Source organism: Ambystoma mexicanum, chromosome 6q, assembly GCF_040938575.1.
Source record: "Ambystoma mexicanum isolate Mex_15411 chromosome 6q, UKY_AmexF1_1, whole genome shotgun sequence".
In the NCBI taxonomy this organism is placed as follows: domain Eukaryota; kingdom Metazoa; phylum Chordata; class Amphibia; order Caudata; family Ambystomatidae; genus Ambystoma; species Ambystoma mexicanum.
In genome coordinates, this window is record NC_090937.1 from 724504307 (window position 1) to 724529310 (window position 25004).

Sequence of the window (25004 nt, forward strand, 5' to 3'; positions counted from 1 at the left end):
AAAGAAGTAGGCGGAAAAAGGATGTGAAAAATCAAAAACCCGGAAAAAACAGCATTACCCATCATCAACCAAATAAAGAAATGCTTCATTCACTCTCTCTCCTCACGCAGGTGTACTCTGCCTCCACTGTCTGGTTGTGATGAATCAGTCGGTTGTTTATCCATCCTATGACCTTCGTTGTACACATGGTGTTCTCACTGCACAGCTGGTGTGATTGCTGATTTAGTAATCGCTCAGGAATGCGGATTGTCTGCTAGCACGTGCACATCCCAGGTTCAGTCCTTAACTGTCTCATGGGAGAGGATATGTGAGCATGTTGTCAATGAGCTCCGTTAAATATGACCTAGTCATCACGCTAACGCATGCACTCTGTCGGACTGAAAGATGTCTCACTAAATACTACTTTACCACAAGGTAAATACTAATTTACCAGTGCAGACACACTGAACTTTTCATTCAATATCAGCCTTAACTGAGAACTCACCTTACCCCTCGTTGAGCCTATAGTACACTAAGAAGGGACGCCATTTCACCAAAAGGCCACGGGTAGCGAACATGACATCACACAACCCTTGGCCTAAGATGACATCACAGGAAGTGATGTAATTTGGCCCTGCCCCAAGTGACATCACTGGAAATGATGGCACACAGCCTTTCCCCCTTGACAAAACAGCATCACATAGCATTGTTCCAGTACACTAAGAAAAATATCGTTACGACATCACTGTAATATGATATACATTTCATACAAGAATGGATCACCATATGTTGCATTAATATCAGTGTGTATAGCGCCAACAACCGTAAGCAATAAAGCACTCTCAACTGGCCGGTGACAAACTGTTGCTGCTGGAACGGAAAACAGTGTATGAACAACCAATATAGTGAGAAACATTGAAATCCATATTTGCCCAGAACAAAAAAAGTTTGAAAAAGCCTTTTACAGCCTGTAAACTCAGATTCTGCCAAAAGAAAAAAACAAGTTTATTCCAGATTAGGACGCCCAGTGTTGCCGCACTTTACCACCTACAGACAGATCTGCCAAACAAGTCTCCCGCAACTCGCGGGAGTCTCCAACAAAAAGAGGCAGCGTCCCACAATGCCGCAATTTAACATAATTTTACAGCAAAAATAGTCTGGATGGAATCTTCCTGTTGTTCAAGCAAATCTCAGTTTTTCTTGGGATGATTTAAAAGACTTCCCCAATGAAACACTTACTTGTGCTAGAGAAAAGTTTCTTGATGGTTTTGTGATACAAAATGGTGGAGGTGACTGCAACTTTAATCTCGGAAAGGGGCAAGGAGGAAGTCTGATGCGGTCAGAAGGCACAGAATACAGAAATTGCAAGGGGCACGTCTCACTGCTTATGTCAGTGTGTGTTTCTGCCCAGTGGTATTGCGTACATGAGTCCATCCATGAAAATATGCTCCATTCCATTTGGAAGATAGAAGCATAGCCCTGATTTTGTCTTTGCAATGCATTCTGGGAATTTTAGGCCTGTGTCTAGAATGGAGAAATCCAAGACTATCAGTCAAAGAATTCAAATAAAAACACATGGCTGGACTAACATATTCCGATTGGAATGTAGCAGGTATGTTGACCATTCTGTGAGGTGGCATTAGCAAGAAGGTGACGGCATATTCTAATGCATAGTGCAATAAGGGGCACATGTTGCACAATGCCTGTGAGCTTGAAGCAGCAGATGACAGACACTCTTTTTTACAACTATGGGTAAAATGAGTGCCAGATGCAGCAAACAAGGCTGGCCTTACTATGCCAGAGGGAAGCTATTTAAAGAGGAGTGCCATGCATAAAAAATGTGTGGAAAACATTCCCTGCTAGTAGTCATGATGCGCTTTTAGTTGCACCAGCCCTTTTGGCTGCACACTTCAGAAACACAGATAAATGTTAAGGCAACCATGGAGGGTTTTCAGGAAATCACAAGCCAAAAAGGATTTGTCCAAGATCACACCATTGGTTCAAGTGAGTCAGCCAGGATTAAAATTAAGTTCTGGGTTTTCCATTGCAGGTTTAGCTACTCAACTGAAATGTGCATGGGGGGTATAATGGCTTGAGCTCAGCACTATAGTGCTCAACAAAATAAAAAGCTAAAAATACAGTTTCAGAGATGATTCTGTTAGGTGTCGGTTGGCAGGGGTCTTTGCTGTCACTATGAGAGAAATAAACAACCTCCAGCAATATCAGTTCCTGACCTTGGCATCACTGTGCTGACTTCTGATTAAACATTGGTGGAATACTAAGCATCATCATTGATGGACGCAGATATAGTATGTAGATGGTTTATGCCACATTATGCACTCCAGGCAATTGGGGGGGGGGGGCGATACCTTGTACACATTTGAAGACAATGGTGTCAACCTTAAATTTAATTCTAGCTGGCAGTGGGAGCCAGTGAAGGTGGCACAAGACTTGGGTTGCATGGGTCCTGTAAAGCGCCTTGGTTACAATCTTAGCAATTTTGTTCTGTAGCACCTGGAGGGGAGCCTCTGGATTAGATTTTTCGGGAGCACCCTTACAGATGGCGTACAAGTGCAACCACAATATTGGCCATGTGGAAGGTTGCAAAATGCAGATGGTACCACTTACTTATTCTAGGTTGTCTTGCCTCGTGCTTGTGGTTGACTGATATCGGCCATCTCCCCACCCTTGTTCCCTGGCAGAACTAAGTCACACTGAGCTGTGTCTAGCTCAACTAAACATGAAACCATGCCTTTTCTCTTAGATGGAGGATAGTGTATCTGCACTCACTGGTGCCCTTTCGACCACAACAGAATAGTCAATGAAGTAGTGGAACTGCGGTAGTGCCGTGTGCCATGAATGACTATGCATGTGGCTCACAATAGCAGTCCTCTATGTTCTATCAGGAGGGTATGCAGAATGTCTTCTTTGTGTGTGCGGGATACTGGGGCTATGTGCCTACCTACCTCCCTACTACCCTAACCAGTGAATGCAGTGCCCTACTACTCAACTCCTTCATGCTCAGTGAATCTCTCACCTCATGGATGGTTACGGTCACACAGCAGTGAAGTCACTCAGTCTGACTCACCTCACCACACATGCAGACTAGCCTCCCTCATCTCACACACAGATCACGCGTGCTCATCACCAGCACCCACCACCACCTCACCTGCTCTATTTGACTGTGCCATCCTCAGGAGTTAACTTCTTGGGGTCAGTGTGCCAGCAATGCCAGGGCGCCATGGCATGTTGCATCCACACAATATGGCTGGGTGGCAGCAGTCAGGCCGGTGGGTGAGGGATCTGACTGTAGACTGTCAGAGTCAGACTCTCACTCAGGCCCTCAGGACAGGAAGAACTGGAACACAGGTGGTCCCTCCCAGGCAGGATGCACTTGTAGCTTCTGGGCTGGGGGCAGGCCGCATGGCTAAATTGCTAAACCATACCAAATGTGCCCTGCACCTGACTGCCCGCGTGCGCCTGTGTCGGCTATGACTCCAGAAAGTCTGGGCCTGGGTGGGCCCGGCCCCTTGGGAAATAAATCAAAGCTACAGGCAATTGTGCACGAGTGTTAGTGCGATTTTCAGCACCCAGGCGGGCAGGCTTTTGGACCGGCATCGACGACACACTGCACATCAAACGCTGCCACTATGCCATACCTTTGTTTTGCAAAGGGAGCATCAGCAGCAAGGGGGTGGAAAAAGGGACGAAGGGCCCGAGGGCCACTCGTAGCCAGTTCAAAAAATAAATAAATGAATTAAAAAGAAATTGTTTTTTTTTGTTTGCCAGAATTAGCAAGGGAGACAGCAGGGTTTGCAGCTGAGACAGCAGCGGTCACAGCTGCGACCCCTAGCAACACCAAAATGATATCCCTGACCCTAAGTCCACGCTTGGCCCCACACGCAGCAAAAAAAGGAGAAACCAGACTGCCACTCTTAGCACAGTAAAATGGGTGACCGAATTTATTCATTATCACAACCTAAGCCCAGAGGAAAAGACCCACCTCCTGCTATTTGAAATCACTGGACACACAAAACAAGCACCTCTCAAATGGAAGCATGTCTACAAAAAAAAGATATTTATCATTTTGATTTCCTGTGTGCAGTGGTTCATTTGTAGGTTGTTTGCCAGGGCTAAGCCCTGGCACTTATTTCTGAGCCCTAGCCTTATTGTTAGTCTCAGCCAGTTTGATTATTTTGTGGTGTTTTGGCTACTTTATTATTTTAACTGTCAGTCAATCATAGTCACACAACAGGCAACAACAGTTTGTACTAATCGGGGTCTCTGTATTATAGATTCCCTGTAACAAATGCCATGCCACAGTAATAAATGGCTAGACTGGCTGCACCAACATGCCAGTATAGCCACGTAAGAACACTTATCATGCTTTGAGGATGATGTAGCCAGTCTCACTATTTCTTATTTTGGCATGACATTTTATTACTAGGCAGCTATGATACAGTATCATAAATGCAAAGTAATAATCCCTCCTTACCCCCTAAATCAGCCTCATGTGAGCTGGCACAGCTACACACACATACTCGCTTGCTCAAACACACATTCACACAAACAGCATTCATTTCAAAAAGCATTTACACAGCATTCACTCGCTCAATCCAACATATTCACATTCACACGGCATTGATTTTAAACATCATTCACACAGCGTTCAATCACTCATTCAAACACACATTCACCCATCTTTCACTCGCTCATTCACACATGCACACACCCAACCACCCATACTTCATATACTTGCTCATTCTCACATGCATCTGTACACACACACATATAACAGCATACGCATACACATTTCACACTTAACTCAGCATGGGTCTGGATCCTGCTATCCTCCGACGCCACCTCCTTTGACAAGGGCCCTCCAGCTCTTGCGTACAATAACGTGAACCAGAAAGCACCCCACAGTGCTTCCTGGTTCATGCACATGCATGCTAGAGCTGGAGCACCACTTTGTCGGCGCCCCGTTTAACCTGGATGTGTGGGGAGGTGCAGGAGCACGCTTTCGCACATTAAGATATTCAGTTTCCTAGCCTGCATCCCCAATGGGCCATGCAAGGCTAGAGAATCAAAATGCCCCAACCTTGCATGGTCCATTGGACATGCACGTTGGGTAACATAAACTGTCAAAGGGACACCATGTTTCCCTTTGATCGTTTAAACCTTAGGGACCACCTCCACGGCTCCTCCATTATTGGTGAGTGTATAGGTGGGTTGACTCCCTCCCAGCCATTATGGGCCAGTCACCCCTAACAATGTGTGATGGAGTGAAACTCATCGCGTGTGCAGAGGAGTGGGAATCAGGGCTTAGCCATTCCATATATTTGCCCAACCGACCCCTTACATCTCGTCTACAGTGCATGCCTTAAAATGCACAATTGTCTTTTTTGAGTGGTACATCTGATGGCATGTCAACCTTCCCCATGGGTAAAGGGAGGCTAGTCTGCCAGTACCCCACTGTGTTTACAAATGTTGTGAGCCTTCCCACGAGTGCACATTTCATGACAATCTACAAACTGTTAATGTCTTCTGGAGCATGTCATCCTCTGCTCACACCACATCTTTAGAGTGAGTTAGATCATCTCATGTGGGAGCCATTCTCCCCCACATCAGATGCACCACAATCCTTTATATATAATTCACTAAAGATGTCTGTTCATTGGGGACTGGGCATGCTCACAATGATGCCCAGTCCCTCCCCTTAGAAAATTCCCTGGAAACAAAAAGCAAGACAGCCATATGAACCCAATGGAGTGACAGATGTGTGTCAGCCATTTTATCCTTGCATGCAAATGCTGAATTGTGGTTTATGGTTACAATAATAATAATAATGTTTGGGTGAGTTTCGAAAAAAACGAAATGAGCACCAATCCCAATGTGTATTATGTACTTAGTGATTCAAGTATCATCTTTATCATTGGAAAAATGAGTATTGTATGATTTTAAAAAGGGACAATGTACATTGTTAGTACAATGAAACACATTCCTTTAGCAAAAAAACCTAATTACCCCCACGTCCAAGATATCTCTGTTTTTTCTCTGGTCTCGCTGCTGTCACCTACAAAAGATGGGACTCTAGCAAACATGACAACACAACTCCTGCCAAATGAAAGAGAGATTGAGACACAGACAGAAAAAGAGATTGCAGAAGAAAGCGAACGAGGGAAAAAGAATGTATGTGACAGAGAACGAGAGAGAGATAACTCAGTGTGTGGTGTGTCCTGTCCAGCTGGCGAGTAGATAATCCCCAGAAATGTGTTCTAGTACATTTTGGCCAAGTCGTGCACACTCATTGCAGCATGAGATTCTGCCATGACCCGATGGCAATACACATGTTGCACATTGATGCGCGGTTAGGAATGATAGAGAGATCAGCCAGGCACTGCACTCATGATGTCATGGATTATCCATCTTGATTAATACCTAATATACTGTGTGGGCAGAAAGGATCTAGTGACTGATAGAACACTTTAGAAATTACATCATGCCATAGGACTTAGAGCAGAACTGATTGTCTTGTGCATACCTTGCAATGTCCCAGCACATTTTGGCAAACTTCTGAAAGCTAGCGATCAAGGCACAATGCAAAGGTATAAGACATAAGCCTGCTGCAGTTCTCTGTGCCCTCACCCGCTTCCTCGTCAATGATGTTATGTTTCAGTGGTGGATGCCACTCTTTCTTGGCCTTAGGGACCACCTCCATTTCTGGTTCCTCCTCTTGTTAATAGGAGTCTTTTGTCTCTACTAGAATCCTCACTGAGAGCTGCTTCTTGACCTCTTTCTGCTGTTACTGTGTGAGCTTCTGCTGTTTGCTCACCTTCTTCAAAACAGCTAGACGCCACGGAGCAGGCCGCGGAGGCAGTAGCAGAGTCTTTTGGTCTTTGGGCTCTTTCGGCTCTGTGGGCTCTGCAGCCCGGCTCCTGCTGGCGTACCTCTTGATCCACCTAACAACAGCAAACATCCACACGCCGATCCGGAAAATCCCTTGACCTGTCATTGCAGAAGTAAGTAGGCACGGCCAGATTTTCAACCTGAGCGCAAGTCCACCGCACCATGATTCGATCGTGCATCGTGCGCTTCTAAAGTTTCCAACAATAACATACTTTTGCCTCCAGTCTGGGAACCTTGTGCCTCTCCACACGCACTCCAAAACTCTCCCTGATGTGTCTCCAGTAACAAGCAGACCCAGCCCTGCAAAACGCCAGTGAACGCCTTGCGAGACCACAGGCGGTAGCAAGTCCGCATCACAGACATTAGCAACCCCACTTACCCAGTGTTATATTTACCGGAGCGCCCGGGAGGGAACGATTCTTTGATGCCGCCTGATCTCGGGCTGTACCTGCCAGTATCTACCACTACATCAAAGAACGAAGCACCACTGTATGCAGACGTGCGGGAGACCAAAAGGGTTGACCCCTTGGATCCCGCACGCTCCCCTCGTCGTATACCAAACCACACACGTCACCCGGAGTCCATCCGCTCCTGTCAGCATCTACGATCTCAACAACTTAAAAGGCATCACTGCCTCCTGGCATGCAGGAGACCGAAAGGGCTCGACCCTTGGATCCCACTTGCACCACTTGTCGTACACCACATTGTATATGTAGTCTGGAATTCATTTGCTCCAATCAACGTCTACGATTCCAATAACAAACAAGGCATCACTATCTGAAGATGTGCGGGAGACCAAAAGGGATTGACCCTTGGATCCCGCTCGCATCATCACAAACTGTACAGACGGACAAAGGGATTTCCGTGAGACTCAGATGCATAGATTAAACAACTGAAACTAAGGCCATACGAAACAGAAGATCTTGACAGTGCAGGAAAGCACCCCCCTGGATCTCACCCACTGCAAACCTGACGCTATGATCAACCCGGAATCCTGCTTTCTGCCCCCCAGAAAGTCTACGTTTTAGCCAAAAGTTCACTCAATTAGTACCCTGCGGTCCTAGGGAGACCGCAAGGGCTCGATCCTTGGTTTCTGTTCACCTTTGAACAGGCTACACACTGTTAGCACGACATACCTCTTCGATAAACTTTCAGCACATCTAATGGGCAGATGTAAAAACCACAGCCCTACCACTGCATCAACACCCAGCATGTCTGCGAACCTCCAGAACAGACAACCCATCCAACTCGGTCCCAAGACCAGACAGCGCGGAAAGACAAGCGCAAACCCTGCAAGCCATCCTCCGCTGGACACCCTAAAACTGACTTTGGAACAGTCATTGATGAAGCACAAACCCAAAAAGGATGTCCCCGAAGCGTCCACCATCAAGAAACATTTTGAAGAGGACAAGTTACAACAACATCTGAGGCCAATAACTACTACTATCCCTCCCCGCTCGAAACACACCGAGCAAAAACCTTATTCCATCATTGCAGATATTGTTGCTCACAATCACCCATCCACCAATGCAGAGCTACCCGATACCAAATTAACTGATGTACAGGACCACATTTCCATAGAAGCAATACAGGTCCCTGCTGATCCTCCTTTCGTCAAACGACATGCAGATCAGTCTACCCTCTCCCCCGTCGACACCCTTTACCCTAAACTGGAAGATTTTGGCCTACCAATACATCATCAACTGATCCACCAACCCTAGAAAAACCACCAGCAACACAAGTACACACTCTCAAGTCTGAGCCTAAACCAAAACAACTGAATAAACTTACTAATCACCAGCTGGAAGAACACCCAAGTACGCTGCCAGACATGCCTCAAAAACTCAACAACTCAAAGAGCAGCTGTCAACAATCGCACAACCCCTCTGCTGTTACAACAAAAAAAGAAAAAGCAAGGCTCGCCAAACTATGACTACAAACCCATACAACACTAAAAACTTCAAATCAGCCTAGCTCACAAAAACCAAGCAGAGAGAATGCCAAGGTCACGCGTCTCTCCCTCGACATTACAGAAATAGAATCAATCATGTCCAATGCAGAAAGAAGAAAGGAAGTGTTCGGAGACTCCACTCACATTGAACAACCCCATTCCACATCAACTCATCTCATGAAACCATCTCACCTTCACAAGCCCCATGTCAAACTCAAACAGCAGAAACCAAGTCATCTTGTTCGACCCCCTGATAACCACTTCACTTACGAATCAGAGGAGTCCTTTCACACTCCACATTTGCCAGATGACAAACAGCAAATACCACTGCATCACGGCTTCGAGATGACAACAACACAAGCCCAATTGTGGAAAATCATAGCAATGACAAATTCAATAATCCCAGAATAGCTACCACCATGTTAGATCTTCAAAACATGCTCTTTTCAGTACTCTCATAATCCATGATACCCTTTCTAAAACTCCACGAAAACATCAAAGATAATATTCGCGATCAAGCAACTTTGCTCACCATTATTCACTCAAAACAAATCTACACAGAAAATGTCATCAATACCATAGAAACCCGTCTGAACGCAGAAGCTGAGCAATCCAACCTTTGGCAGCAAAGGCTGTTTGAAATAGCAAGAGGCGCTCAGAAAGAAAAATCACAACTAACATCAGAGGTGATCTCCCTGCTTAAAGCACACCATCAACATCGGATGATGACTCCTACGGCTAATTCAACTGACGAACTCACCACAGTGCCCTTGATCCCACATTCAGCCCCGGAAAGTGAACCACCAGACCGACCCATATTACACCAACCTACAAAAGATACGATAGTCAACTTCTCTATCGTGCAACCGACGACTACACACCAACCAAACAACAATCCTACAGAAACGTTTCAGGTTTTTTCTCAAGACAAAAAGCTACCAGTTGGCAAACCTGGGAACTCAAAAAAACGCCCCAACAAACAGACCGGATTGCGAGTGTTCTTGTGCAATGTGAAGAAATCAGAGGAAACTACAGTACCTAGACAAAAAGAGCCTGGTAAGTCAACTTCTACAAAGCCTCTGGAAAACTTTTCAAGAGCGCCCAAATCTAAGACCCCAAAGAAGAAGGACATGGCATCCCCAAAAGGCCATATGCCAAACATGGAAGATCTACTAAATTTAACAACTCATACAGACACGCAGCCCGCAGAAGACTCTGTAACTGCACACCAAGTAAATGACTCAAATCTCATAATAATCGACGAATCCTGCACAAGTACCCCAGAGTTTCTGTCCTATAACTATGAAGAAATTTCAGACGACTCAATGAGCACTTCTCTACATACGACCAAATCTCAAACGACTCTCTCAATTGCTCAGCATGCAGTGAGTTTGACGACAATCTTATCTACCTACTTTTATCAACCCATTATACCAAAGACAAGTAATATATAATACGGATAGAAAACACCATCCAGAGAGTACCAGTAGTGCTAAACAGAAATAACATCTTACGACTCTTCCAAGCGATACCACAGCTAAACTCAATCTCCACCAGAGACATGACTGTGTTAACCTTCGAAGATGACCTTCAACTGGACAGAATATGCATAGAGCTCCGAGATGAGAACAATCTGGAACTTATTCTATCAAAGAGAAAATTACTTTCCAAACTTGGTTTCAACTACTGGCGCCTAAAAGAGAACTCCAAACGAAACCACCAGCTGTCTACTCGGGAGATAGTACAATAAGAAACACTCTCGACAATACACCAAAATGGGAAAACACTACCAAACCAACATTCTACCTCCCCTACTCGCCGAAGCACATATCCTAATGGAAGATTTGATCAAAGTACAGTACGTACTATAAGGGACTCACACCCGATAAGAGGAGACTACAACACTCAGACACAGCAAGTTCCTCAATTACCAACTCATAACAACCAACCGAAATAGATGATACCTGGTCGCTATGCTCTTGGAACACAATAGGCAACTCACACCTATTCAATCGACCTTCTCCAGAACTCAAATCTTACAATATCATCTGTTTACAAGAAACCTGGCTCACTCAAACTCCTTGCTGTTGACGGATTCCTCACCTACTTAAACCCCAGCGATTGTAAAAAATCAGGGCAGACCTGCGTCTGGGCTGCTTACTTTGATTAAAATCAACCCAGATTGGACCATACTAACATCAGATAAATCATCCCAAAGTGGTCTTGAGGAAGCTCAAGTGCCATAATTGACTTTATTTTTCTATCTTCAGATTTGCACGCTTCTATATTTAAAGTACAAACTCTGACATCAGAAAAAAGCGACCACAATCAATTGGCTATACAAGGTTATGGTATGACCCGGCAAATACAGAACCGAGTTCAACTCCCTCTAGAACTGACCAGCGCAGCTACTAGACTACGCATACCACAGCAAGCGATGTCCACCCTGCCGAATTCCTTCCAAAAATCAACCTTAAAGGACGCAGATAAAGTAAATTATCAATGGATGCTGATCCCCCTTCAAAAAGAGAGCCGCCCATCTGCCCCAATGTTACATCGACTTACATATAACGAAGAATCAGCGGGAAAAAAGGCTCTACGGAAAACACTGCACCTATTAATAAAGACAAAGAAACCAGAGAACATTGAAAAAGCCAGGAAAATCAAGCAAACCTACTCAAACTCGAGAAAATCATAGTCTGACTCTCGAAAGAAGGTGGAATGACCTCACCCATTCAAACAACAAACGGCCTAAAACAAGGTTGTCCTCTTGCAGCAACATTATACAATCTTTTCATGGCCGGCATGGAAGAACATCTACTAAACAATGCTCAGAACCCGCCTAAGATAAATTCAACATCGGTTCCAGTGATGTTATACGCAGATGATATCATCCTTCTCGATAAAACAACAACAGGTCTGCAAACAAGCCTCAACTTTCTAAGTGAGTACATGAATCTAAATGAGCTCTCCATCAACATCAAAAAAACAAAGGTAATGCAATTAGCAAAGCTGCCATTTAAAAAAGAAAAGCGACTAAACCTCGTGCTTGACGGAAACCCAATTGAAACTGTTACCACCTTTAAATATCTCGGAATACCAATCAACCAATCTAAGGCAGAAACACAGTGGCTTGACAAAATTGAAGAGAAATCCCAAATGCTAGCAAGACAGGGCTGTGTTCTTCACCACAAATATGGAAAATGTTCCTTTAAGCCCATAATCTCCTACTACAGACACACATTTGTTCCTACCATCGCTTACGGAACAGAAGCTATGCTTAATGCAAGATCTATAAACTGAACAAAATATGAGGCTATATACTGGCGAGAAATCTTGCAGCTGCCTCCGTCCTACCCCATGCCGAGAATAAGACAGGAGGTGGCAACACAATCATTGGACTCAATCGTGCTCTGGAAGCAACTCGACATATTCCGCAAGATATTATTCAATCACAAAACCCCAGCCATACAAATTCTGAGGCTCCAGCCAAACACCTTCACTAACTCGGTGCTACAAAATTGGAAACACAAGCTACTACAAGAACTGGCAAATGAAGACATCTCAGAGGATCTTTTAACCTTTTGCCCCCAACATGCAAAAACCAAACTCATGTGTAATGATTGGATAAAGACAACCAAGCTCAAAGAACTTACCAATAGAACCTGCACGGTATCACAGACATTCGAGCAATCCATGAATTACCTAAATATCTGGCAACCTTTCCAGACATCAATACCAGAACAACGTATATGAAAATTCGACTAAATACAATAACAACAAGAGCCAACCTTGCCACCGCCAGACTGATACCCCCTTCACAGACCAACACTGCAGTTTCTGCAAAGATCAAGGTGTACCTGAAACCATATACCATCTTGTCATGAAATGCACTCAACTCTCTGACCAAAGAGAACGTTTTGGTGCCCTCTTCAAAATCTCGTCTCAAGAAATGGAACCCAAAGAAAGATGGAGCTCGCTACTGAATGGACAAAATAACAAATCCATTTACACAATCAACCAATTCCTCCAAACCATTTTGGAACTTGGAAAGAAGACACACTAAGAACCCTCTGCACTACAACTGCTATACCACTTGCTCCCTGCAGCAGCACAAGAGCCAATGCCACTCTATACTCTGAAAACTAACTCCTCTGTTCTAAAATCTTCGTAGCACAAATCAAAAGTTTATAAATAAACTATACCATTTAAAAAAAAAAATAATAAATTCGTAAATTAGATCCAAGTATTGGTCCCTTCACGGGAATGGCATCCAAACCTTGACAGAGCAGGCTCCAGAACACAGGGACAGGGGGCTCCCTCAAAAAAATGGACGCAAAAAATGGAAACACTGTCGCTGGTAGACGTATGGCGGGTGAGAATGGGGCAACAAAAGGGATACGCGCACTTCTCACAGGTGCATAACACAATGTCTAGGATAGACTACATATGGGCATTGGTGGGGCTGGTGGGGAAAAACCAGAAGACAGAAATCAGGACGATATCAATATCTGACCATGCACCACTGTGGGCGGAACTGTCACAAACACATACGAGACTGGGGATTTGGTGATGGACACTCCTACCCAGAATGCAAAGGTATAAGACATAAGCCTGCTGCATTTCGCTGTGCCCTCAACCTCATCCCCGTCAATGATGTTATGTTTCAGTGGTGGATGTCACTCTTTCTTGGCCTTAGGGACCACCTTTATTTCTGGTTCCTCTTCTTCTTGTTCATAGGTAAATCTGATCCAAGTAGTGGTCAGTTCATGGGAATGAACTTGAGCTCTTTGCATTTCTAGCGTTTACTCAGACATCAGTACAGTCAGTCCATGGTGGATGTGCTTGACTTTTCACAATAGGGCAGTGAACACCTTGCGTCCAATTCGCTAAAAAGTTGAGATAAACTAAGGGGATCCGATTTCGTGCACGCTTGATGATGCATGCATTCAGATCACCTTTGTGAATACGACCATGAAATTGCACAAGTTCTAGAGCAAGAAGGTGATTTTCCATAAACAGAAACGTGGAACCGGTTCACTAACGGGATGTGATTTACTATCCAAGAAAAATACAGACATTGCCATGTGCCTGATTGTAACAGGCACATGGGCATATGCAATGCGTTGCCATTACTCACACTTATGTATTTTCTTAAACTGAGGCAAAAATGATATGAACATTCCCTGTGTCAATTGCGTTTCTATGATTCGACCAGTTTTGTTTACTGTCTTCATTCAAACTTTCTATGTTTACTGTTTACAGTACTTACAACGTAAAGTTCGTTTTTACCTCTTGATTAGTACAGGTTCATTTTCAGTCTGGGATATTATTCACGGGATTTTAGAGCATAAAACCTCTCTCTCTCTCTCTCTCTCTCTCTCTCTCTCTCTCTCTCTCTCTCTCTCACTGTGCCTGTCTGCCTGCCTGCCTATCTATCTATCTATCTATCTATCTGTCTCTGTCTGTCTGTCTATCTGTCTATCTATTGATATTATAGCATAGAACCTATCTATTAACAGGCCGATTCATGGAATAAATGTGCGCCGAAAATCCCGGCGCAGAGGGGCCAATACGTGCGCTGCGCCGAAAATTAGCGAAAAGCGCAGGGAAACCAGCGCACGTCGATTCATGGAAGTCCGTGCGCAAGAAAAGCAGAGGACGTGCGCGGAAAAATCGCGCGGCGCAGGCCGGCGCACAGGTCAACCAACGTCGTGCGCCACGGCCACTGCGCTATCACTCCGAGCGCAGCGCACAGCTCTAAAGTAGGCGGAACACAGGGCGGGACACTCGGAATGGGGAATAAAATGGGGCACAACACTCGGAATCGGGAAGAATGTGGGCGGCACGGGAAAGTATAGGAGGCAAGTGCGCGGAACGCCCACACGCTCGCATACAACACGCATTCATGGAATAGAATAGGGCAAAAAAGCGCACGCTCAAAGCAGCGCACAGGCACAAACAGGCACAAACACGACCGCCACAAGAAAGCAGGCGGTAGCGTCTCTGCGCCTGCAAGAAATGTGCGCTAAAAGGTGCGCCAACAAATAGCACCTATATACAGACATGATCAATGTCCAATACTGTGGCCCTCCAGGACAAATGACGTACAAAGGGGTACCCACAAACACAGACACGCGCTGAGAGAAAAAATAAACGTGTGCGTGCATACCGGGGTGCGCGGGAAGTTGCACACGCGATATGGCCGGGTACGTGGATTACAGGGGTGCGCGGGAAGTTCCACACGCGATATGGCCGGGTACGTGGATTTCAGGGGTGCGCGGGAAGTTCCACACGCGATATGGCCGTGTACGTGGATTACAGGGGTGCGCGGGAAGTCCCACACGCGACATGGTCGTGTACGTGGATTGCAGGGGTGCGCGGGAAGTTCCACACGCGATATGGCCGGGTACGTGGATTGCAGGGGTGCGCGGGAAGTTCCACACGCGATATTGCCGGGTACGTGGATTGCAGGGGTGCGCGGGAAGTTCCACACGCGATATGGCCGTGTACGTGGATTTCAGGGGTGCGCGGGAAGTTCCACACGCGATATGGCCGGGTACGTGGATTGCAGGGGTGCGCGGGAAGTTCCACACGCGATATGGCAGGGTACGTGGATTTCAGGGGTGCGCGGGAAGTTCCACACGCGATATGGCCGTGTACGTGGATTGCAGGGGTGCGCGGGAAGTCCCACACGCGATATGGCCGGGTACGTGGATTGCAGGGGTGCGCGGGAAGTTCCACACGCGATATGGCCGGGTACATGGATTGCAGGGGTGCGCGGGAAGTTCCACACGCGATATGGCCGGGTACGTGGATTTCAGGGGTGCGCGGGAAGTTCCACACGCGATATGGCCGTGTACGTGGATTTCAGGGGTGCGCGGGAAGTTCCACACGCGATATGGCCGTGTACGTGGATTTCAGGGGTGCGCGGGAAGTTCCACACGCGATATGGCCGGGTACGTGGATAGCAGGGGTGCGCGGGAAGTTCCACACGCGATATGGCCGGGTACGTGGATTTCAGGGGTGCGCGGGAAGTTCCACACGCGATATGGCCATGTACGTGGATTTCAGGGGTGCGCGGGAAGTCCCACACGCGATATGGCCGTGTACGTGGATTGCAGGGGTGCGCGGGAAGTTCCACACGCGATATGGCCGGGTACGTGGATTGCAGGGGTGCGCGGGAAGTTCCACACGCGATATGGCCGGGTACGTGGATTTCAGGGGTGCGCGGGAAGTTCCACACGCGATATGGCCGTGTACGTGGATTTCAGGGGTGCGCGGGAAGTTCCACACGCGATATGGCAGGGTACGTGGATTTCAGGGGTGCGCGGGAAGTACCACACGCGATATGGCAGGGTACGTGGATTTCAGGGGTGCGCGGGAAGTACCACACGCGATATGGCCGTGTACGTGGATTGCAGGGGTGCGCGGGAAGTCCCACACGCGATATGGCCGGGTACGTGGATTTCAGGGGTGCGCGGGAAGTTCCACACGCGATATGGCCGTGTACGTGGATTTCAGGGGTGCGCGGGAAGTTCCACACGCGATATGGCCGTGTACGTGGATTTCAGGGGTGCGCGGGAAGTTCCACACGCGATATGGCCGGGTACGTGGATTTCAGGGGTGCGCGGGAAGTACCACACGCGATATGGCATGGTACGTGGATTTCAGGGGTGCGCGGGAAGTCCCACACGCGATATGGCCGGGTACGTGGATTTCAGGGGTGCGCGGGAAGTCCCACACGCGATATGGCTGTGTGCTCCCAGGCATTACCTGTACACCCTCCACGGCCCCTGCAGGCAGCACACACCACAGGGAACTACCCTGCACACCTGCTCATGTCTCCCACCACCCCCACCCCCCATCCACCAGGGACACCCTCCACCAGGCCCCCACCCATGTCTCCCACCACCCCCACCCCCCAGGGACACCCTCCACCAGGCCCCCACCCATGTCTCCCACCACCCCCAGCACTGTGGGGAACCTGCCAGCAGGCCCCCACCCATGTCCAACCCATGTCTCCCACCACCCCCACCCCCAGCACTGTGGGGAACCTGCCAGCAGGCCCCCACCCATGTCCAACCCATGTCTCCCACCACCCCCACCCCCCATCCACCAGGGACACCCTCCACCAGGCCCCCACCCATGTCTCCCACCACCCCCAGCACTGTGGGGAACCTGCCAGCAGGCCCCCACCCATTTCCCCCTGGCCCCAGGTCCTGACGATACACAATCATGGCAGTAATGGCCAGCATACCCAGCACAAACACCCAGGCAAGGATTGCATGCACCCACATAGTGAATGCAATCACATGACACAACCCCAAAGGCAAGTATGCAAAAGAACACATGTCTGTCACACACACATACACAATGGGTGCAAGTGAATGTCAAAACCCATATCATGACATGTAAGAAACCAAAGAGAAAATAACACAAGTGTAAGATAATATAAAAATGTATTAAAAACACAAATCAAGTAAACCAATAAAACTTACAACTATGTGGCAAAGTAAATAAAAGGTCCATGTCCGAGAACAAAAATGATAAACCAAAAAACAAAGGATTAAAAAATAAATATAATTTGTCCAAAGCAAAACCATGTAGTAGGAAATCAAAGAAAAACCATTACGTCATGGTGTAAACAATAAAAAATTTAAAAAATGTATCTCCCAAAATATATCAATATATACAGGAATGTTCCAGGGTCCATGAGCCCAACAGCACAAATGAAACCTAATACTAACTAATAAAATAAATATGTACAAAAAAGTGGCCATTGTCCGAGCGGTCCAAAATAATAAAAATAAATAAAGGAAACCTAGCACTAACTAAAAAACTATATACAAAGGCAGCGGGCTAGTCCTGCGGCTCACTTGGTGATGCTGGCCAGGGCATCCTCGAACTCCATGTCAATGTCCTGGAGGCGGGACTCTGTCCTGGCCCCGAGGTCTCGCAGGGACAACCCCATGTGCTCACCAAAATCCCTGCGAGCCTCCTCGAGGCACTCAGCCCGCCTCAATGCCCGATGCATGGAGATCTCCGCCCTGGCCATGGCGAGCCGCTCCTCTTCCGCCTGCTGCCGCTCCGCACCTATCCGCTGGCCAAACTCCTCCCACACGGAACACACCGCCATGCCAGGGTTGCCCTGCCCTCCGGCCGATGCCTGCCCCTCTGATCTTGATGGCCCTGAGCCATGATGCCTCCCACGTCGAGCCCGCTGCTGCCTCCGACGCCACTGCCTCTGCCAGCACGACGGCATCCAGGCTGATGGTAACCACCGACGCCGTCGTGCACGTGCCCTGCCCGATGATGCCGGCACATCTTCCATCTGCTGGGGTCCACTTGCTGTGTCGTCCACCCCTGCTGGACCTCCGACTCCCAACTGTGGCAGGGATGGGATCCCCACCGAGCTGGCTGCATTGGTCGGGGCAGGTCCACAGGGGGCCATGGTGGCATCTGGGCCGGAAGACGGCAAGGAGAACGACCGTTGGATAGCCTGCACAGAGGAGGAGAGGGCCGTCAGATTGGCCAACACATGCAGGAACCCCCCGAACATGGCCGATCCCAATTGGGCCACGTCGGCACGGTGCACTTCGTGCTGACGTGCGTGCTCCTCCCGGGAAGCACGCACGTCATCACGAATCACAGCCGTGCGCATCGCGACCCCAATCAGGACCTGCTCCACGCGGCCAGGGGTTCCCACGGCCGCAGGTGGAGGGGAGTCAGTTGACATGGACATCCCCACTACCTGCGGACGGGCCTGGGACGGGGCATCCCTGCTGGTGCATGGTGGTGCACTCACAGGGTCAGGGACAGCGACATGCACAGGCACCTCCACGGTGACCTGTGCTGCCTCCTGCCCCTGGCCCTGGACTGCACCACTTGCACCAGCAGGGATGCTCCCACCAGGCCCCATGTGTGCACCAGTGTCGGCCTCCTCCTCCTCTGTGCAAACCACCAACCTAGATGGCTCCTCACCGTCTCCCGCCGTAGCAGGCCCCTGTGGGGGCTCACCCACCCCTTCCGCTGCAGCCGTGGGGGCATCCCCGCCGCCTTGCTCCACAGCGCCGTCTCCGCCCTCTTCTTCACTAGCCGCTGCGTAGAGGGAGACAAAGGACACAAGCATCAGGCTACTGTAAAATGGTCCCCTAGACAGGAAGCAATAGCAGATGAGCACCCCTGTCAAAGTACACTTCCATCATGTCCCTCCACAACACATGGGTCAGTCCAGGCAAAACACACACAGTAACAGGCATGGTGCATGCCATGCACATTTCCATGCATGTCCAATTGACTCTTGAAACATTCAATGATATGTGACTCACATGCATCATGGCTCATGCATATCACATGCACACACTTCACCTCAGTCACATCCATCTGGCCCCAAACACAACGAACACAGGCGAAACAAGGGTTAGTTGGGTGCGTCACAGAATCTGTGCATTGTCACACACATGTGTCATGCATCCATGGCATGCACAAGTCACAGACACGCAGGTCAGGCACACAGACATGGCTACCATATATGTACCTGGCATCAGCACCCATCCTTCACCCCCATCCATGTCCAGGTACAGAGACTGGCATGCTCTCATGTCCTAAATCTGCATAGGGCTACCCATGCCACATTTCAACACATGCAACAACCATGTGGGTCACACATCACTGGTCGCACATGCATTACCATGATGTCCCTGCACACATACATGCATACATGGCCCATGGCACACATACAGGCAAGTATCATAGAACCAGCACACCGCAACATGCCCTGTCTCACACAGTAATGCTTGCACACTTACCGCTCAACTCCAGACGGGCCTCCCTCTCAAGGACCTGGGCGTGGAGCGCTGGGCGTACGCGTTCCAGGACCCTCTTCTGGATGGAACTCATGCGGCCCCGGCCCCCCTCCACGAGGCGCCGGGCCTTCACAAGGGTCCTGGACCTCAAGTCCTCCCAGCGCTTCTTGATCTTCTGGACGTTGCGGGTTGCCACCCCCTCCGCGTTGATGGCAACCACACAGTCGGCCCAGATCCTCTCCCGTCCTTCCTTGCTGGCGCGGGACGATCCAAAGAGGGCATCATACTGCCCCAGGACATGCTCCACCAGGACACCAACTTCGGTGGCAGTGAAGCTGGTGCCCCTCTGCCCCTCTGGCCTGGGGTTGCCACTGGTGCCAGATGTCGAAGTGCCCGACATGGCAACCCCAGAGGCAGGTGTGGGTGGGCAACTGGGGGCTGGGGCTGGGCTGTGGAGCGATGTAATCCCAGTTGGGAGTCTTCTGTTCCAGCAGGGGTGGACACAGCAACTGGACCCCTGCAGATGGCTGATGTGCAGGCACCAAATGGCAGGGCACGGTGGCAGCAGGCAGGCAGGCAGGCAGCAGCAGATAGCACGTGGGAGGCTGCTCAGGGCACTGGGGGGGCAGTAACTCGGCCTTCTGGGCAGGAGCGTGGTGTTCCGTGTGTTTTCGGGTGGCCAGCTTGATACGGAGTGATTTGGCACGTGAAATTCCTGCACGTCAGCGTGAAATCCGAGGAAAGGGCCTTAGCGCGTAAGTGCATCAGCACGCATACGCGATTCTATTGGACCAGAGTCCCTCACCGCGTAAGCGCGTCTGACGTGATCCGCACGGGCGTTCCCCACTCAGCACGTGATGACGGAGCACACGTGGAAATACTGCACGTCAGAGTGTCATCGCGTGTAATTGGCCAAAAGTGCGCGTACACGCGATTGGCCAATGTACGTGTATTACATCGCGTGTAATTGGCCAAAAGTGCGCGTACACGCGATTGGCCAATGTACGTGTATTACATCGCGTGTAATTGGCCAAAAGTGCGCGTACACGCGATTGGCCTATGTACGTGTATTACAGGGGTGCGTGGGCACTTACACACGCAAGTACGTCAGCGCACCTGTATGCCTGCTGCGTGGGAATTTCCACACGCTATTGGAGTGGGAACTAGATTCCAGGGGTGCGAGGGTCACACGCTCGCCTAGAACACGCACAAGGCATTAATTTGCGCACTTATCAATAAACAAGCCAGATGCCAGGATGAACATACCGTTCCTAGCAGCAGTGGCAGTGGGCTACCAAAGGAGGAGGAGGAGGAGAGTCAGGGCCAGAATATTCACACCCAGAACCAGCCTATTCGGGATGCCTGATGACCAGGTGTATGGGAGGTACAGGTTTCCAGCACACATCATACTGGACCTGGTCAGTGAGTGGGAGGATGACCTCACATCACCCACCCTGTGCTCCCAAGCACTCAGCCCCCTGCAGAAGGTCCTGAATGTACTGCACTTCTTGGCCACTGGATCCTTTCAGCGGACAAGTGCCATAGTGGGTGGTGTGTCACAGGCCACGCAGTCACGCTGCCTACACCAGGTCTTGAACATCATCACTGCACGGCCATCAGTCCGCAGGCACATATATCTCCCCAGGACTCATGCAGAAAGGCGGACGTGCATCCAGGAATTCTATGGTGTGGCTCAATTCCCCAAAGTGCTTGGTGCAATTGACTGCACACATGTGGCTCTACGTCCACCCAGGGCAACAGAGCACATCTATAGAAACCGCAAGCACTGGCATTCCATCAACGTGCAAGTTGTATGCAATGCCAAGGGAATAATCACATCAGTATATGCCAACTATCCCGGGTCCACCCACGACAGCTTCATCTACAGAATGTCTACACTATGCCGGGACCTGGAGGCTGGCCAGCATGGAGATACATGGCTGCTTGGTGAGCATGAATGCCACTGCACATGCATGCATGTCAGATACTGGGTCATGACACAACACCACTAATGATACCCATCACCACCTCCGCAGGGGACAGTGCCTACCCTATCAGCCCCCACATGATGACCCCAATCCGGAACCCCACCACGCCACCCGAGGTAAGGTACAACACAGCCCACATTGCAACACGGGGCATAGTGGAGCGCACATTCGGAGTGCTGAAGTCACGCTTTCGCTCCCTTGACCGTTCTGGCGGGCAGCTGTTATATGCTCCCCGAATAGTGTGCAGGATCATAGTGGCAGCATGTGTCCTGCACAACGTTGCAACACGCCGGGGCCTGCCCGTGGACATGGTGGTGCCCCCACATCCACAACCACATGCACGCCCGCTGCGCATGGGAGGGGAAAGGGCACGGGGGGTGGCAGCCCGTACGCAACTGGTGGCCAACTTCTTCACCTAGGAATCACAGTGCTGGCTAGTGCACACTGCTCTGGCACATACCATCTGACAATCAATGATGACACTACCTGACAATGTCACAAAATTACTCGACAATAAACTGTCAGATACACATCAGCCTGAGATTGTTAACATGGAAGTGTCACTATGTGTGCACCCCTACCTACACATACACCAGCAATGCATCACAACGAGAAGACACAACTCCATCAATCAAATATGCATTGCCACAGGCGATTCACTACATGACAACATTGCCATGTCACCCATTCCCTTCACAGTCCCGCCACTGAGGACACCATGTCATGGTATGTGAGAGCAAACAAACTGGCCATCACAACATGACACCGGTGTCACAAATAGCAGTGCCCCAAATGGAACATAGCCGCACTTGAACAGCTAACCGCGCTGGAGCCACTACTACACACCTGTGTAAGAGTAATTTCAATCAAATTACACACCAACCCACCCTGAAGCCCACCCAAACAAGACACAATGCATGTAATCAATGGTAGTCTCATTACCTGATTCTGCTGGTATGTCCTCACCGTCCAGATGTACAGTGATGGCGCCACGCAAAAGTGTCAGTGCACATCTACCGACATGTAGTCTGACTCCAGAGAGTATGCCCGTGTGAAGAACTGTGTGAAATACCTGCAAAACATGAGCAACATATGTAAGTAGAGGCACATATCAAACCATCATGCATAGTTAGGTGCAACAACAATGTACACTATGAATGTCTACACAGTATTGACTATGGACTGGCCAACAGCTCATGGGAGTCCAATGTCACCGTGTAATTTGCTGTCACTTGGGCACACCCTTTGCAAGCCCATGGAAACGGAAGCAGGAGGGGTGTGGATGTCTGCTACCCAAGCATCGAAACCAAACTCAGGACAAGCCTGCATGTGCCCAGCCACAATACAGTGTATGCCCAGGTACCCACACAAGGCAACACTCTTGGAAAAGAAAAAAGAAAATTGAGAAAAAATGGCCATTAAAGGGCCGGCGGGGGGGGGGGGCACCTATGAGGTCCGAGGACAGGATGCACGCCACAATCCACCTGTGTGGATCATGGGAAACTAAAACACCCCATAGGCTCGTGGCCCACACGGCTACTCTGTTGTGGGAGATGAGTCGCTATCGCTCTGGCCAGACCCTGCAGCTGACTCAGGAGGTGGGGGAGCTGCCTCAGAAGATGGTGTGACAATGGGAGGCAGCCCACGCAAAGCACAAGTTTGCTCCTCCATGGCTGCAAGCAGGCGGGTCTGGTAGTTCTGGTTCTGGGTTATAATCATGCGGAGGTCCCCATGCAGTAACTCCCGGGATGACCTGACCTCCGCACGAGTTGCTTGCATCTCGGCCGAGAGCGTCCGTGTCAGACGCTCCAGCTGCTCCTCTGTCCTTCTATGGGATGAAGCCTCAAGCTCTAACAGGGTCGACCTGAGGTGACGGAATTCTTCCCTCAGGCCTTCCCTGTGGCGCTGGGACTCCATGGAAAGTGATTCCCGCAGAGTCGCCAGTGCCGCCCGCCTGTCCTTGTTGGACGCCAACATATCCTCCCTGTGTGCCTGGCTGATGGACTCTGTAGCCTGCTCCAGTCGCTCCATCAGCCTTTCTGGGGGGACAATGGAAGTGGCCACCCTATCCATGGCCTGTGCAATCATCTCGGATGATGCTGCCTGTTGGTTGGCCATACCGTAGATGGATTGCTCCCAAGCGGTATTGCCAGGTGGCATACGGCCACCACGTTGACGGGCACCACACCTGCCTGGGGCAAGGCGGACTGCGCCTTGCTGTGCCGGCAAGGCCTCAGGCTGCAGGACTGCATTCCCTCTCTGATCTGCAGCCCCAGGAACAGGATCAGAGATTGTGTGGTGTGGCCCTGCATCCGTAACCACCGGAGGCTGAGCTGCCGACACTGACATCCCCATTGAGGGCAATGGCCCGGCTGCAGGTGGGTCGGACAGAGGAGATTCTCTCCCAAGAACACTCACCTGCGACTGCACATAGGTGTCATCCTCCGAGTCTACACCTGAATACTGCTCGGGGGAGGAACCCCCAGAGACACCCCTCGACAGCACGACCTGCAGCACTTGTGGGTTTTCAGCCACAAACACACCACGTCCCTCACTTGTGGAAGGTCGGCCCGGGTTGCCCTCCTGGGACGGCTCAACCACCACATCCCCAGCATCAACAAGTGCTTCGTCCCCTGCAAAGACATGAAAGAGAAAAATGGAAACAGGCATTAGCACCATGGCATGCAACAAGGGCTGATGAACAACAGAGGCAGTAGTTCTACGACACATGTCCCACATGACTGGGAGACCTCCTATGCATTCACCATCACTGGGTCTGTAGGGGAGGCTCAGGGCATACAATGTACAGATTGGAGAGCAACGCCTGCTCACCATGCTGCCTAGCACTGCCATCACACATTGGCCGGTGATTGCCATGTCAAAGGCACATGCCATCACACACATGGCATGTGACATAGCCACCAAGTGAAGAGGGAGAGGAGGGCAACTTTTTTGGATTTCTACCACTCTGGTCCTGACATTGCATCATCACATCAATAAGTTGACATGTTGTACATGGATCTGCTAGTCCAAATTGGCCACGATGCACAGTGCCTTGTCTACATCAACAAAATGCAGTAAACAATGAGATTCCACCTCCCCATCACCTGTAAAGGAATCATATAGCATTCGTGAAGCACCGGTCCAGAAATGTATGAAGGTACAGCGGAGCACTGAGGGGTGGTGGGGCAGTAGGGGATGCCAGTCAACAATCCTACTGGTGCTGGTGTCATTCATGTCACGCAAGTGCAGGGGTGGGTGGCACAATGATGTGCAAGGGGAAGTGGCGGCTGGAAGTGCTGTACAAGGTAAGTAGGACTTAACGTCAAGGGCAGATGGTGTTAGGCGCAGACAAGTGCTGGGGGGGGT